Consider the following 15,607-nt stretch of genomic DNA (forward strand, 5'->3'; position numbering starts at 1 on the left):
CTCCGCTCTGTACACCTCGTACACACGCGGCTCCGCTCCGTACACCTCGTATACACACAGCTCCGCTCCGTACACCTCGTACACACACGGCTCTGCTCCGTACACCTCGTACACACGCGGCTCCGCTCCGTACACCTCGTACACACACGGCTCTGCTACATCCACACTGTAAACCCCTCCTGACCCCACACATAACCTTCACCTCATCCAGCACCATGACAACCAGCACAGCAGAGTCCTGCATCCACTGAGGCCCCTGATCATGTGACCCCTGACTCCTCCCCTCCTGTGACCTCATCACAGGTCCTGTGCACACAGAACAGCCATATATGTGGTGGCGGCTCTGCAGGTGGAGGTATGTGGAGATTCCCCATTACTGGGGGCAGGGGGCATTACTCCTGTTGCAGTATTTGATAGAAGAGCAGTTATTCGCAGTTACAGACAGACACTGATGTATTATAGCCTGAGGAGTCGCCCCCGGGTGGGGAACTGTTCTGTGATGGCTGCGATACGATGTAATGGGACATTGGACCAATCAGATTAGTGATAATATGAATGGATACATTATAGAGAGGAGCAGACGTATATATATATCTGCAGTCATTAGGTGTTGTGAGCTGACAGAACCATAGTCCTCTTCGCAGTCGTGTGCTCCGGCTATAACCAGTGTGTCGCACCTCGCTGTGGGTTCTCATATCCTGAGGCATAGATTTCACCCCTCAGTAAGGGCAGTTGCACCTTATAGTTGTGTTTTTCCTCCAACCTCTCCTTTGTTTTCTCTTTTCTCCTTTTTGAAGCCTGAAGAGAAGCTGGAAAGAGAAGGAACCCGTTCACAGGAAGCCGTTTAGACATTGACAAAATTATTTTTAATATTTATTGAAGGGAACCTGTCACCAGGTTTTTCCTATATAAAGTAGGGCCAGCACCTGTAAACCATCATATACAGTATTCTAGTATGCGGCCTACAGTGGCATGCAAAAGTTTGGGCACCCCTGGTCAAAATTACTGTTATTGTGAACAGTTAAGCAAGTTGACGATGAAATGATCTCTATAAGGCCTGAAGGTAGAGATGACACATTTCCTTTGTATTTTAAGCAAAAAATATATATATATATTTTCATCTTTTACTTTTTAAAAATTACAAAAAGGAAAATGGGCCAATGCAAATGTTTTGGCACCCTGCATGGTTAGTACCTAGTAGCATCCCTTTTTAAAAGTATCACAGCTTGTAAATGCTTTTTGTAGGCAGCCAAGAGTCTTTCATTTCTTGTTTGAGGGATTTTCATCCATTCTTCCTTGGAAAATTCTTCCAGTTCTGTGAGATTCCTGGGCATGCACTGCTATTTTGAGGTCTAGCCACAAATTTTCAATGATGTTCAGATCAGGGGACTGTGCGTGCCATTGTAAAACCTTCAGCTTACGCCTTTTGAGGTAGACTATTGTGGATTTTGACGTGTGTTTAGGATCATTATCCATTTGTAGAAGCCATCCTTTTTTCAACTTCAAATTTTTTTTTTCACAGATGGTGTTCTGTTTGCATCAAGAATTCATTTCATTGAATCCATTCTTCCCTCTACCCGTGAAATGTTCTCCGTGCCAATGGCTGTAACACAACCCCAAAGCATGATTGATCAACCCACATGCTTAATAGTTGCCAAGATGTTCTTTTCCTGAAATTCTATGCCCTTATTTTCCACACATACCTTTTATCATTGAAAGAGTTCTATTTTAACCTCATCCACAGGACTTGTTTCCAAAATGCATCAGGCTTGTTTAGATGTTCTTTTGCATACTTCTGACGCTGAATTTTATGGTGAAGATGCAGGAGAGGTTTTCTTCTGATGAATCTTTCATGAAGGTCATACTTATGCAGCTGTCTCTGAACAGTAGAATGATGTACCACAACTCCAGAATCTGCTAAATCTTTCTGAAGGTCTTTTGCAGTCAAACGGGGGTTTCTGATTTGCTTCTTTAGCAATCCTACGAGCAACTCTCACTGAAATTTTGCTTGGTCCTCCAGACTTTATCCTGACCTCTAGTGTTCCTGTTTACTGCCATTTCTTAATTACATTTCGGACTGAGGAAAGGGCAACTTGAAAACGCTTTGCTATCTTTTTATAGCCTTCTGCTTTGTGGGCCTCCACCATTTTCATTTTCAGAGTGCTAGACACCTGCTTAGAAGAACCCATGGCTGCTGTTTTTTGGCACAAGGTTAGAAGAGGATGGGTTTTTATAAAACTGGGAAATTTGCATCACCTGGCCTTTCCTATCGATGATAGTGAACAACCCTAACAGGCAATTTAAGGTCTGAAACCATGGTCAAAGTTAAATGAGCATAAACATCTTCAAGGGTGCTCAAACTTTTGCATCAACCCATTTTCCTTTTTGTAATTTTTAAAATGTAAAAAAAATTAAAAAAATTAAAATATATACAGTATATACAGTACAGACCAAAAGTTTGGACACACCTTCTCATTTAAAGATTTTTCTTATTTTCATGACTATGAAAATTGTACATTCACACTGAAGGCATCAAAACTATGAATTAACACATGTGGAATTATATACTTAACAAAAAAGTGTGAAACAACTGAAAATATGTCTTATATTCTAGGTTCTTCAAAGTAGCCACCTTTTGCTTTGATGACTGCTTTGCACACTCTTGCCATTCTCTTGATGAACTTCAAGAGGTAGTCACCGGAAATGGTCTTCCAACAATCTTGAAGGAGTTCCCAGAGATGCTTAGCACTTGTTGGCCCTTTTGCCTTCACTCTGCGGTCCAGCTCACCCCAAACCATCTCGATTGGGTTCAGGTCTGGTGACTGTGGAGGCCAGGTCATCTGGCATAGCACCCCATCACTCTCCTTCTTGGTCAAATAGCCCTTACACAGCCTGGAGGTGTGTTTGGGGTCATTGTCCTGTTGAAAAATAAATGATGGTCCAACTAAACGCAAACTAGATGGAATGGCATGCCGCTGCAAGATGCTGTGGTAGCCATGCTGGTTCAGTATGCCTTCAATTTTGAATAAATCCCCAACAATGTCACCAGCAAAGCACCCCCACACCATCACACCTCCTCCTCCATGCTTCACGGTGGGAACCAGGCATGTAGAGATCATCCGTTCACCTTTTCTGCGTCGCACAAAGACACGGTGGTTGGAACCAAAGATCTCAAATTTGGACTCATCAGACCAAAGCACAGATTTCCACTGGTCTAATGTCCATTCCTTGTGTTCTTTAGCCCAAACAAGTCTCTTCTGCTTGTTGCCTGTCCTTAGCAGTGGTTTCCTAGCAGCTATTTTACCATAAAGGCCTGCTGCACAAAGTCTCCTCTTAACAGTTGTTGAAGAGATGTGTCTGCTGCTAGAACTCTGTGTGGCATTGACCTGGTCTCTAATCTGAGCTGCTGTTAACCTGCGATTTCTGAGGCTGGTGACTCGGATAAACTTATCCTCAGAAGCAGAGGTGACTCTTGGTCTTCCTTTCCTGGGGCGGTCCTCATGTGAGCCAGTTTCTTTGTAGCGCTTGATGGTTTTTGCAACTGCTCTTGGGGACACTTTCAAAGTTTTCCAAATTTTTGGCACTGACTGACCTACATTTCTTAAAGTAATGATGGCCACTCGTTTTTCTTTACTTAGCTTCTTTTTTTCTTGCCATAATACAAATTCTAACAGTCTATTCAGTAGGACTATCAGCTGTGTATCCACCAGACTTCTGCACAACACAACTGATGGTCCCAACCCCATTTATAAGGTAAGAAATCCCACTTATTAAGCCTGACAGGGCACACCTGTGAAGTGAAAACCATTTCCGATGACTACCTCTTGAAGCTCATCAAGAGAATGCCAAGAGTGTGCAAAGCAGTCATCAAAGGAAAAGGTGGCTACTTTGAAGAACCTAGAATATAAGACATATTTTCAGTTGTTTCACACTTTTTTGTTAAGTATATAATTCCACATGTGATAATTTATAGTTTTGATGCCTTCATTGTGAATGTACAATTTTCATAGTCATGAAAATACAGAAAAATCTTTAAATGAGAAGGTGTGTCCAAACTTTTGGTCTGTACTGTATATATATTTTTTGCCTAACATTCAAAGGAAACAAATGTGTAATCTTTAACTTTAGGCCTTTTAGAGATCATTTCATCTTCAATTTGCTTAACTGTTCACAATAACAGTAATTTTGACCAGGGGTGCCACATGCCACTGTATATGTCCCCAATGCGCTTTCCATAAAACAAAAAACAGCATTTACTATACTCGCCTACGGGGCGGTCCGGTCCGATGGGCGTCGTTCTTGAACCGGCGCTTCCTGTCTTCTTGCTTTGTGTGGCTGAAGCGTCCTATATCATCCACACAGTGTCCTCTGCATCGTGCTCCTGCACAGGCACACTTCTCAGCGTTGCCAAGGGCAGAGCAAAGTACTGTAATGCACATGCGCTGGGAAAGACCATAGAGACACTACGCATGCACAATACAATACTTTTCTCTGCCCTCGGCAGGGCAGAAACGTGTGCCTGTGCAGGAGCACAATGCCGAGGACATGCTGGTATCCATCTAAAATTGATGAAACACGGAAGACCTACTTTGTACTTGAGTGTTACCTTGGTGCTTCATCTGTTTTTCACTGATTCATTGTTAAGACTCAATGGATAAATAAAAGTTCAGTCAATCTAACTCCTTCAGCTTTTAAAAATGGATGAGGAAAAAACAAATTCAAAAAAGATGCCACGCGGAGGCAATATGGATGCCACGTGAGAAAAAGCAGTCAATTTTTCATGAATTAAAAATTCACATAGCTGTGTGAATGTAGCCTTCCAGAATCATAAAGGAGATGAATGGTGTGCACTTGGTGGATATGGTCCTTTTTTTTTTTTTGCACGGTGAGCTGAAAACGGAAAGGTAAGGAGATTCACAGGAATCCTGTCCAGCAGTCACAGAATACTGACCTGGCCAGTCTTGCCAGAGATTCTCTCATCTCTACTCTTTACAGTGTTTACCATATGGTTTAATTAATTTTATATTTTTATAGGCCAGGCTCTTATAGACATGGTAACTCTAAATATGTTTTTTTTTTATTTTGTTACTTGTAAAGGGATTCTGTTAGCAGGTTTTTGCCATGTAATCTGAGGACAGCATGATATAGCAGCTGAGATACAGATTTCAGCGATGAGTCACTTATTAAACTGTATGCTGTTGTTTCCATAGAATGAATGTTTTATCACCAGGAGATTATCACTGGTGCTGGTGTGAGCAGTTGTCCAACCATGCCCCCTTCATTGATAAACAGCTCACTGTCAATCGACAATGTACATAGAAAGCTGTGGTGTGGCGGGGTTAGCTTTGTGAGCTCTGCAACATGCTATGTCAAACTACTCTAATTGTGTCACAACTGCTACACCCAGTAAACTAAGTGATGCATCATTGGATTCAGGGTCTCTTTGCCTACATTATGCTGCTCTCAAATGACATAGCAAAAACCCGGTGACAGATTCCCTTTTATGGGGGAAAATTAGGATATTTGAGTTTTTATCTTTTTTTTTCCATTGTTAAAAACTTTTTTTGAAATGTTATACCTTATTCTTTAGTCCCCTTAGAGGAAGTGAACCTGGAGGATCATTTAACTGTTCTTTATATATACTTCAATACCATTGTATTGCAACTTATAGCAAAAATGGAGGTTTCCTATGAAATCCAGTATGGCAGCCATTGGTCGTTTACCCCTCAGCTGCCATGATAACTAATCGGCACCTCACGATTGCATTGCTTGCGACCACTCCATTTAAATGTTGCTGTCAGAATTTGACAGCAGCACTTAAATGGTTAACACCAGCAATCGGTGCTTAGCTCCACCCACTTCAGACAGTTAGAGACAGATGCCGGCTGTGTGACACAGCCTACATCTATCATGGTTGGAGTGGTCTCAACTCCTGAGCCCCCCCCCCCCACATATGCGGTCCCCACCGTGGATATATATTTACATCCTTTTGGGTGATGGGGATAAAGAACAACAAAAAGCTTTTTTTCCAGGGAAGTGAAATTTCAGACTGTGGCTAATCTTCATAGGCGTTTGGCAAGTTTACAGTACATTAAAAAATTACAGTATTACAGTATTTTGTACAACCAATCACTGGCTTATATTCATAGTACTTTGAAAAACAGTAAAAAAAAAATAATTATACAAAACTCATTGTGCATCTGTAAGTTTGTAAACTAATAAATAATAATGGGATATTTATCCCATAAGGTGAACACAGGAAGCAAAATAAAATGAAAATTGAAAAACTGCTGATTTTTGGTCACTTTACCTCCAGAAAAAAATGGAATAGGGAAAATATATATTCTTGTACAGTGTTGGCCAGTAGATAGAAAAATATTTAGATTTGAGAGTCCTCAGTGGTTGATACCTTTTAATGGCTAACCGAAAAGATGGTAACAAACTGCAAGCTTTCGATACTACTCAGGTCTCTTCATCAGGCATAGAATAATACAAAATCTGAAGAATCACATATTTATACACAATAAGACACAAAAATAATGCAATAGGTAAGACAGGTGATGGAAAGCAGAGTTATTATGGAAGAGATAAACAGTTCTGGCTATAAATATTTTAGCAGTTAATATATAAGGAGTGTGAAGGTTTTATTGTCCTGTGACCAGGTCCAGTGTTGTGATGGCCTCACAGGTCTGAGGGGCACATTCCTTAGTTGATGTAGAATGACATAAATCCATGCGACACATTCATTCCTGCTCTGAAAGTGTTAAAGGTCACCATCCGTTTATATTCTGAGATTCTCCTTTCTCTCTGAGATTTGAAGTTACCTTTTAATACCAGTAATTTCATGTTTTTTATGCTGTGATCAGGGGAACAAAAATGCTTGGCTACAGGTAGATCTATTATTTTTTCTTTTATTGTTTGTCGATGATGATTCATCCTTGTCCTAAGTTTTTGCCCTGTCTCCCCTACATAAAGACCCCCAGCTGGACATTTGGTACATATAATTAAGTACACTACGTTAGATGTGATACAGCTGAACGTACCTGGGATCTTATAGTCATGATGTGAATTGGGGATCTTTATCTTGTCTGTGGTCGTTATAAACGGACAGGTTTTACATTTTTCTGGTTGCAAGGAAAGGTACCTGTAGCTGGTGGAGATGACAGGGAACTTCTGACAATGATTCTTCTTAGATTTGAGGGCTGCCTGAAACACAGAAGTGGGGGTTCTGGAAATATGCATTGTAATCGGGCATCTTTTTGTAGTAAGAGTTGTAGATTCCGTGCAGCTCTCCTTAGCGCCTCCAGATTTGGATTGTAGGTGACTACTAGAGGCACCCGGTTTTTTTCTTGTTTGGTTTTGTAATGTAGGAGATGATTCCTTGATATTCTGTTGGCTCTTGTAATCTGGTTCTCAATTGTTTTTGGATGGTAGCCCTGATTCAAAAAGGTCTTTCTGAGGCCATCAAGGTGTTTGTCTCTATCCATAGGGTTGGAACATATCCGATTGTATCTGATGGCTTGGCTGTAAACAATAGAGTTTTTTATGTGTTTTGGATGGGAACTTTTAAGGTATGTAGGACGGTCGATTGGTTTCTGGTACAAGGATGTCTCTATTTCATTGTTCTATAGCTTGATGATGGTGTCCAAAAAGTTACTTTCAGTACAGGAGTAGTTGAGTGACAAAAAGTCACTTTCAAGCTTAGCCATGAAAAGATTTGCGTACTGTGGAGCCATTTTACTTCCCATCGCTGTACCAGTTTCCTGTAGATATATGTTGTTATCAAATTCAAAGTAATTGTGGGTGAGGATGAATTCTGTAAGTTTGACCACAGAATCAGCAACAATTCTTGTATTTTCTATGAAGATTTTGCAGGCATTTAATCCATCCTGGTGTGGGATATTAGAATACAAAGATTCCACATCCATGGTGGCCAGGATGGTTCCTTCTGGTAGAGGACCTATTGCTGCTAGTTTATTCAGTAGGTCTGTCATGTTCTGAATGTAGCTGGGTGTACTCTTTACCAGTGTTTTGAGAACACGCTCTACCCATCCAGAAACTTGCTCAGTAAGGGTGCCCACACATGAAATAATTGGTCTTCCTGGATTTCCAGATTTGTGGATTTTGGGGAGCATATAGAATGTCCCTATTCTTGGACTCTCTGGTATCAGGTCATCGGCTCTTATGGATTCTTCAGGCAGACAAGATAACAACTTGTTTAGTTCCTTGTAAAAGTCCTGTGTAGGGTCAGACTCCAGTTTTTTGTAGTAGCGCGTGTCCATTAGTTGTCTGTTTGCTTCCTTCATGTAGTCTGATGTGTTTATCCACAGTACGCAAATCTTTTCATGGCCAGGCTTGAAAGTGACTTTTTGTCCTCATGTCCCATCAGGCCTCTGGCCTACTATCGTTTCATTGACGATATTTTAATCATCTGGACGGGGTCTGAGCAACAGCTGAAGACGTTCCATGAACACTTTAATCGATTTCATCCCACCATCAACCTAACACTCAACTACTCCTGTACTGAAAGTAACTTTTTGGACACCATCATCAAGCTACAGAACAATGAAATAGAGACATCCTTGTACCGGAAACCAATCGACCGTCCTACATACCTTAAATGGGACAGTTTCCATCCAAAACACATAAAAAACTCTACTGTTTACAGCCAAGCCATCAGATACAATCGGATATGTTCCAACACTATGGATAGAGACAAACACCTTGATGGCCTCAGAAAGACCTTTTTGAATCAGGGCTACCATCCAAGAGCAATTGAGAACCAGATTACAAGAGCCAACAGAATATCAAGGAATCATCCCAAACCCAAACAAGAAAGCAGCTGGGTGCCTCTAGTAGTCCCCTACAATCCAAATCTGGAGGCGCTCCATCTTACTACAAAAAGATGCCCGATTACAATCCATATTTCCAGACCCCCCACTTCTGTGTTTCAGGCAGCCCCCAAATCTAAGAAGCATCATTGTCAAAAGTTCCCTGTCATCTCCTCCAGCTACAGGAACCTTTCCTTGCAACCAGAAAAAATGTAAAACCTGTCTGTTTATAACGACCACAGACAAGATAAAGATCCCCAATTCACATCATGACTATAAGATCCCAGGTTCAGCTGTATCACATCTAAATTAGTTTTCTTAATTATATGTACCAAATGTCCAGCTGGGGGTCTTTATGTAGGGGAGACAGGGCAAAAACTTAGGACAAGGATGAATCATCATCGCCACACAATAAAAGAAAAAATAATAGATTTACCTGTAGCCAAGCATTTTTGTTTCCCTGATCACAGCATAAAAGACATGAAATTATTGGTATTAAAAGGTAACTTCAAATCTCAAAGAGGAAGAAGAATCTCAGAATACAAACTGATAGTGACCTTTAACAGTTTCAGAGCAGGAATGAATGTGTCGCATGGATTATGTCATTCTACATCAACTAAGGAATGTGCCCCTCAGACTTGTGAGGCCATCAGAACACTGGACCTGGTCGCAGGACAATAAAACCTTCACACTCCTTATCTATTAACTGCTAAAATATTTATAGCCAGAACTGTTTATCTCTTCCATAATAAGTCTCCTTTCCATCACCTGTCTTACCTATTGCATTATTTTTGTGTCTTATTGTGTATAAATATGTGACTCTTCAGATTTTGTGGTATACTATGCCTGATGAAGAGACCTGAGTAGCTAATAAATGGAATAAAATGAGAATTAAAAAAAGTGGAATAGACCCTAAGATGGTAAATATAAAAGCCATAACTCTTCTTGAAAAACCCATCCTCATACAATTTTATGAACTGAGAAAGTTATTGCTCTCAGAAAATGCATTTTTTACTTTAAGTAGTAAAAGCAAAATTTATACGTTGGGCACCAACATATCCGTACTGACCCAGAGAACAACAAGTCATTTGAATGTCGTAAAAATAAAAAAAAAGTGGTGGAAATGCTTTTTTTCTCTGTGCAATATATGGTAAAGTGGTAAATTTAAAGTGAATGATGTCAGTAATAACTGCAACTCGTTTTACCTAAAACTAGCATTAATTCAGCAACGTTGAGGGAAAAATAAATATTACATGGCTTTTGGAAGGTGAAGAGAAATAAAAAATCTGAATTAATGTCTGTTTGCTCAGCGGAGCAATGAACATCTGCAGTATTGCTGATGTCAATGCCAGTTTAGGTGACTGAGACATGAATGAGCGTTATGGAAGTTGGATCTATGAACAGCGTATTTGTCACGATTCCTCCCCTCGACGTGTCATGGGCAGAATAAATGACAGCTAAGTCATCCAATCGGGTGCAGGGGTGTACTGAGCTGTCAGTGTGTTGATTGACAGTTCATTTGTCCAATCAGAGACTGGGAGGTGTTGGGTTTCTTGCAGATGCCCCCAGTTGCTAATTAATTCCTTGCTACTTAGCTGAACTCTCAACCCAGATCCCTGCCAATTGTAGCATTCGCTTTGTGGTGCTATTTGCCTAGTTCTGTGCTCTGTTCATTGATTTATTGCTGCCTGACTTTGGACCTGGTTCTGATTATCTGCTTGCTCTACCCCTCTGCTCTGATCTGCTTTTCTCCTGGAATTCTGACTTTGGACCGTGACCTGACTTTGCATTTGTCTTTGCCCTTTTGCTTATGACTTGCTTTCTTGACATGACCCCAGAACGTTTGACTATCCTGCCTCATGGCTTGTCCGTGAACGATGACTAGCGTTACAGTATTCAGCTGCTGATTCTGAGGAAAAAAATACTGGTTACTGAGTGTGGTCTAAAATCTGCAAATTTTTTCAATAGATTTTCAATAGATGTGAAGAAAAAACACTAAATGCTGTAAAATAATTAATGATCCTTTGCCGCTTTCATTTAAACCCTTCCTGTGCCCCCCTCCAGTCTCTGTACTTACTGCTCAATCTAGACAAGCATATCAACCTTGTAGGCAAATAGTGGCTAAAGCAGCAATACAAAATTTAGACCTGTGCTCTCACCTGCATGTTGGTCAGTTGTATGAGCCCTTATAGCGTTCTAGATCCCATAAAGACGTGTTCACCCCCCATGTAATAGTGTCCCCCATCCTGGATCCTCATCCTTTCTAGAAATAATGCCACCAACCCAGTGCCCCTTCCTGTAGTAATGTCCCTTATCCTTCGCCCCTTTTAGAAATAATGTCCCCCATCCTGGGTCCCTTCCTATAATAATTTCCCCTGGGTCCCTTCCGTTCTTGTCCAGCACATTTTAAAAAGAAACAAAAGATTATTCTTACCTTCCTCCACTCCCATGACTTTGGCAGCCTATGATGTCACTGTCATGCGTCGCATGGCATGGGTAAGCTGATGTCTGCTGTCTGCCTCTGATTGGCCAGCAGCATGTATTGCAATGCAGGGAGTTGGCGAGTCTCTGTGCTGCAATACATTTCAGCTGGATGTTTGTCCAAATATGCACATCTAGGTGAAATTGGCACTGTCATCGGCAGGCTCCCCTCCTGCACTGCCACGATTATTGCATCCCTGGCAGTGACCAACATAGCCAATGATTGCCTGAGTAGGAGAACTGCATCCACAAGATATTCCGCTCATGTTCCAGTCCATACAAAGAAAAGGAATACAACATCTACTTATTCTAAGTTCTAACACCTCATATGTTTCCCCTTATTATCTTCAGTAATTGTATTATTACATGGGATCTTTATGATGTTACATCGTCATCTTCCCATTCAGGCCCCTACAATAATCCACTCAGTGGAGATCTTCCATATAAGAGAATTCTACTGATTGACCCATCAAGAATGGACAGGGACAGGGACAAGATAGCGGAAAGGATATTACACCTCACCCTAGAGATCCTTTTCCGGCTTACTGGAGAGGTGAGAGATTCTGATGACATCACATTACATCATTCTCATCTACGGGAATAACAGATGGACAGGCCTGCAGAGGGGAGTGTCTGGTAATGTCTGTAGAGAGATTTATTAATGTGTCTCTCCATAACCAGGATTACACAGTAGTGAAGAAGACCTCTATTGAGCGCTCTCGGGTTCCTGTGTCTAAGGGATGGGGAAGAACCCTGAGCCCAATCACAGGGCCTCCACCTCACCCCCTGATGCATGAGGACATCAATGACCAGAAGATCCTAGAACTCGCTTACAAGATGATTGAGCTGCTGACTGGAGAGGTGACACTGCTGGGAATGCTGGGACATTATACAGTATCACTATGAAGGGATCGGGGGAATGACGGTATCATTGTATGTGTCAGGTTCCTATAAGGTGTCAGGATGTCACCATCTATTTCTCCATGGAGGAGTGGGAGTATTTAGAAGGACACAAAAATCTTTATAAGGACGTCATGATGGAGATTCCCCAGCCCCTCACATCACCAGGTAATAGACAGGACTAAATACACACGGCCTATAATTATCTGTCAAGAATGAATTCAGTCCCTGTATGTGTTTCCTCCAGTTTCATCCAGTAAGAGGACAACACCAGAGAGATGTCCCCGTCCTCTTCTTCCACAGGACTGTAAACAAGAAGATCCCAATAATGTTCCTCAAGATTATCAGGTAGATGGAGAGAAGGTGTCATGAGATCTCCCCTATGATGTATAGATGGCTGTGAAGGTCTTGTGTTCAGTCTTGTTTTATCCACCAGTATTATGTTTTATATTTCTGTAATGAGAACGGTGGAGATGGCAGGATTAGAGCTGATCATAGATGTGACTTCTCCATCTGTCTGTGACTTTTACAATATTTGATTCAGGGTAAAGATCTGCCCCATATTAATACTACAGAGACATATGTGAGAGGTGATGAGCGGTGTAAAGAGGAGATTCCTACAGATAACAGCACAGGTGAGTAGTAACCAATAAATGCATAGTATAGTCATATTGGACCATTTTTTTGTACTGGCAGTGTATCATGTGTAATGTTTATCTACACATATTCTGCCCTGTTATTATTTCTTTACCTGTATTGCTTTGTATTACGTGGTCAATCTCCATAATAGGGCTTTGATTTTTCTTTTTTGACATCTACCTAGATCCAGCATTCATCATATTAGTATCCAGGTGCATATATTAAGTTTGCTATGTTTACCATTGATATCCTGTTCATTATGTCATGAGATATGGCAGACTTTAAAAACCTATTGTGAACTTGTCTGGGTGATATTTTAGATAGCCATTGGCCTATTTTTAAAGGGTTTTAATTTACTTTTCTGCTTATACCTCAATAAAAATAGATGATCCCTTGTTTACTTATCCTCTTCTTTGTTTTAAAGATCTGTACAAGGACATCATGATGGAGGTTCCTCAGTCCCTCACATCACCAGGTAATAGACAGGACTAAATACACACAGCCTACAATTATCTGTATGTAAAGAATGAATTCAGTCCCTGTATGTGTTTTCTACAGTTCTATCCAGTAAGAGGACAACACCAGAGAGATGTCCCCATCCTAGTCATCCACGGAACTATAAACAAGGAAATCCCAATGTTCCTCAGGATCATCAGGTTGATGGAGTGAAGTTGTCACAAAATCTTTCCTATGATGTATAGAAGGCTGTGAAGGCCTTGTGTTCAGTCTTGTTTTATCCACCAGTATTATATGTTTTATACTTGTGTAATGAGAACTGTGGAGATGGCAGGATTAGAGCTGATCATAGATGTTCCATCTGTCTGTGACTTTTACAATATTTATTTCAGGGTGAAGATGTGACCTATATTAATCCTACACTAACATATATATGGGGTGATCAGCGGTGTAAAGAAGAGATTCCTACAGATAATAGCACATGTGAGTAGTAACCAATAAATGCATAGTTTAGTCTTTTGTTTTATGCATACATTTGCTGCTACAATTAGCTAATAGACAAGACTAAATACACACGACCTATAATTATCTGTATGGAAAGAATGAATTCACTCCCTGTATGTGTTTCCTCCAGTTCTATCCAGTAAGAGGACAACACCAGAGAGATGTCCCCGTCTTCTTCTTCAATGGGACTATAAACAAGAAAATCCCAATATTCCTCAGGATGATCAGGTAGATGGAGAGAAGGTGTCATGAAATCTCCCCTGTGATGTGTAGATGTCTGTGAAGGTCTTGTGCTCAGTCTCGTTTTATCCACCAGTATTATATGTTTTATACTTATGTAATCAGAGCGATGGAGATGGCAGGATTAGAGCTGATCATAGATGTGACTTCTCCATCTGTCTGTGACTTTTGCAATATTTATTTCAGAGTAAAGATCTGACCCATATTAATCCTACAGTAACATATGTGAGGGGTGATGAGTGGTGTAAAGAGGCGATTCCTACAGATAACCGCACAGGTGAGTAGTGACCACTAAATGCATAGTATAGTCACTTGTTTTATTCATGCATTTGCTGCTACAATTAGCTAACAGACAGGACTAAATACACACGGCCTATAATTATCTGTCTGTAAAGAATGAATTCAGTCCCTATATGTGTTTTCACCAGTTCTATGCAGTAAGATGACAACACCAGAGAGATGTCCCCGTCCTCTTCTTCCACAGGACTGTAAACAAGAAAATCCCAATATTCCTCAGGATCCTCAGGTAGATGGAGAGAAGATGTCATGAGATCTCCCCTATGATGTGTAGACGGCTGTGAAGGTCTTGTGCTCAGTCTTGTTTTATCCACCAGTATTATATGTTTTATACTTGTGTAATGAGAATGGTGGAGATGGCAGGATTAGACCCGATTATAGATGTGACTTTTGCAATATTTATTTCAGGGTAAAGATCTGCCCCATATTAATACTACAGAGACATATGTGATGGTTGATGAGTGGTGTAAAGAGGAGATTCCTACAGATAACTGCACAGGTGAGTAGTAAACACTGAATGCAGAGTATAGTCATATTGGACTATTTTGGTTGTGCTGGCCGTGTATCATGTGTAATGTTTATCTACACATATTCTGCCCTGTTATTATTTCTTTACATGTATTGCTTTGTATTACGTGGTCAATCTCCATAATAGGGCTTTGATTTTTCTTTTTTGACATCTACCTAGATCCAGCATTCATCATATTAGTATCCAGGTGCATATATTAAGTTTGCTATGTTTACCATTGATATCCTGTTCATTATGTCATGAGATAGGGCAGAATTGAAACCTATTATGAGCTTCTCTGGGTGATATTTTAGATAGCCATTGGCCTATTTTTAAGGGGTTTTAATGTACATTTTGGCTTATACCACAATATACATAGGTGATACCTTGTTTGACATACTTATTCTCTTCTTTGTTTAAAAGATCTGTACAAGGATGTCCTGATGGATGATCCACAGTCTCTCACACCACCAGGTAATAGACAGGACTAAGTACACACGGCCTATAATTATCTGTATGTAAAGAATGAATTCAATCCCTGTATGTGTTTCCTCCAGTTCTATCCAGTAAGAGGACAACACCAGAGAGATGTCCCCGACCTCTTCTTCCACAGGACTGTAAACAAGAAGATCCCGATGTTCCTCAGGATCATCAGGTAGATGGAGAGGAGGTGTCATGAGATCTCTCATATGATGTGTAGACAGCTGTGAAGGTCTTGTGTTCAGTCTTGTTTTTCCACCAGTATTATATG

The 15,607-nt window shown here is 40.6% G+C and overlaps 1 pseudogene; it reads left to right on the forward strand.

The window, feature by feature from the left end:
• Nucleotides 1-276: 276 nt before the first annotated feature.
• Nucleotides 277-15,607, forward strand: part of LOC141272041 (uncharacterized) — a 119,371-nt pseudogene continuing 104,040 nt past the window's right edge.

Source organism: Phyllobates terribilis, unplaced genomic scaffold (assembly GCF_046119375.1).
Source record: "Phyllobates terribilis strain yellow unplaced genomic scaffold, ASM4611937v1 Scaffold_5__5_contigs__length_657084704, whole genome shotgun sequence".
In the NCBI taxonomy this organism is placed as follows: domain Eukaryota; kingdom Metazoa; phylum Chordata; class Amphibia; order Anura; family Dendrobatidae; genus Phyllobates; species Phyllobates terribilis.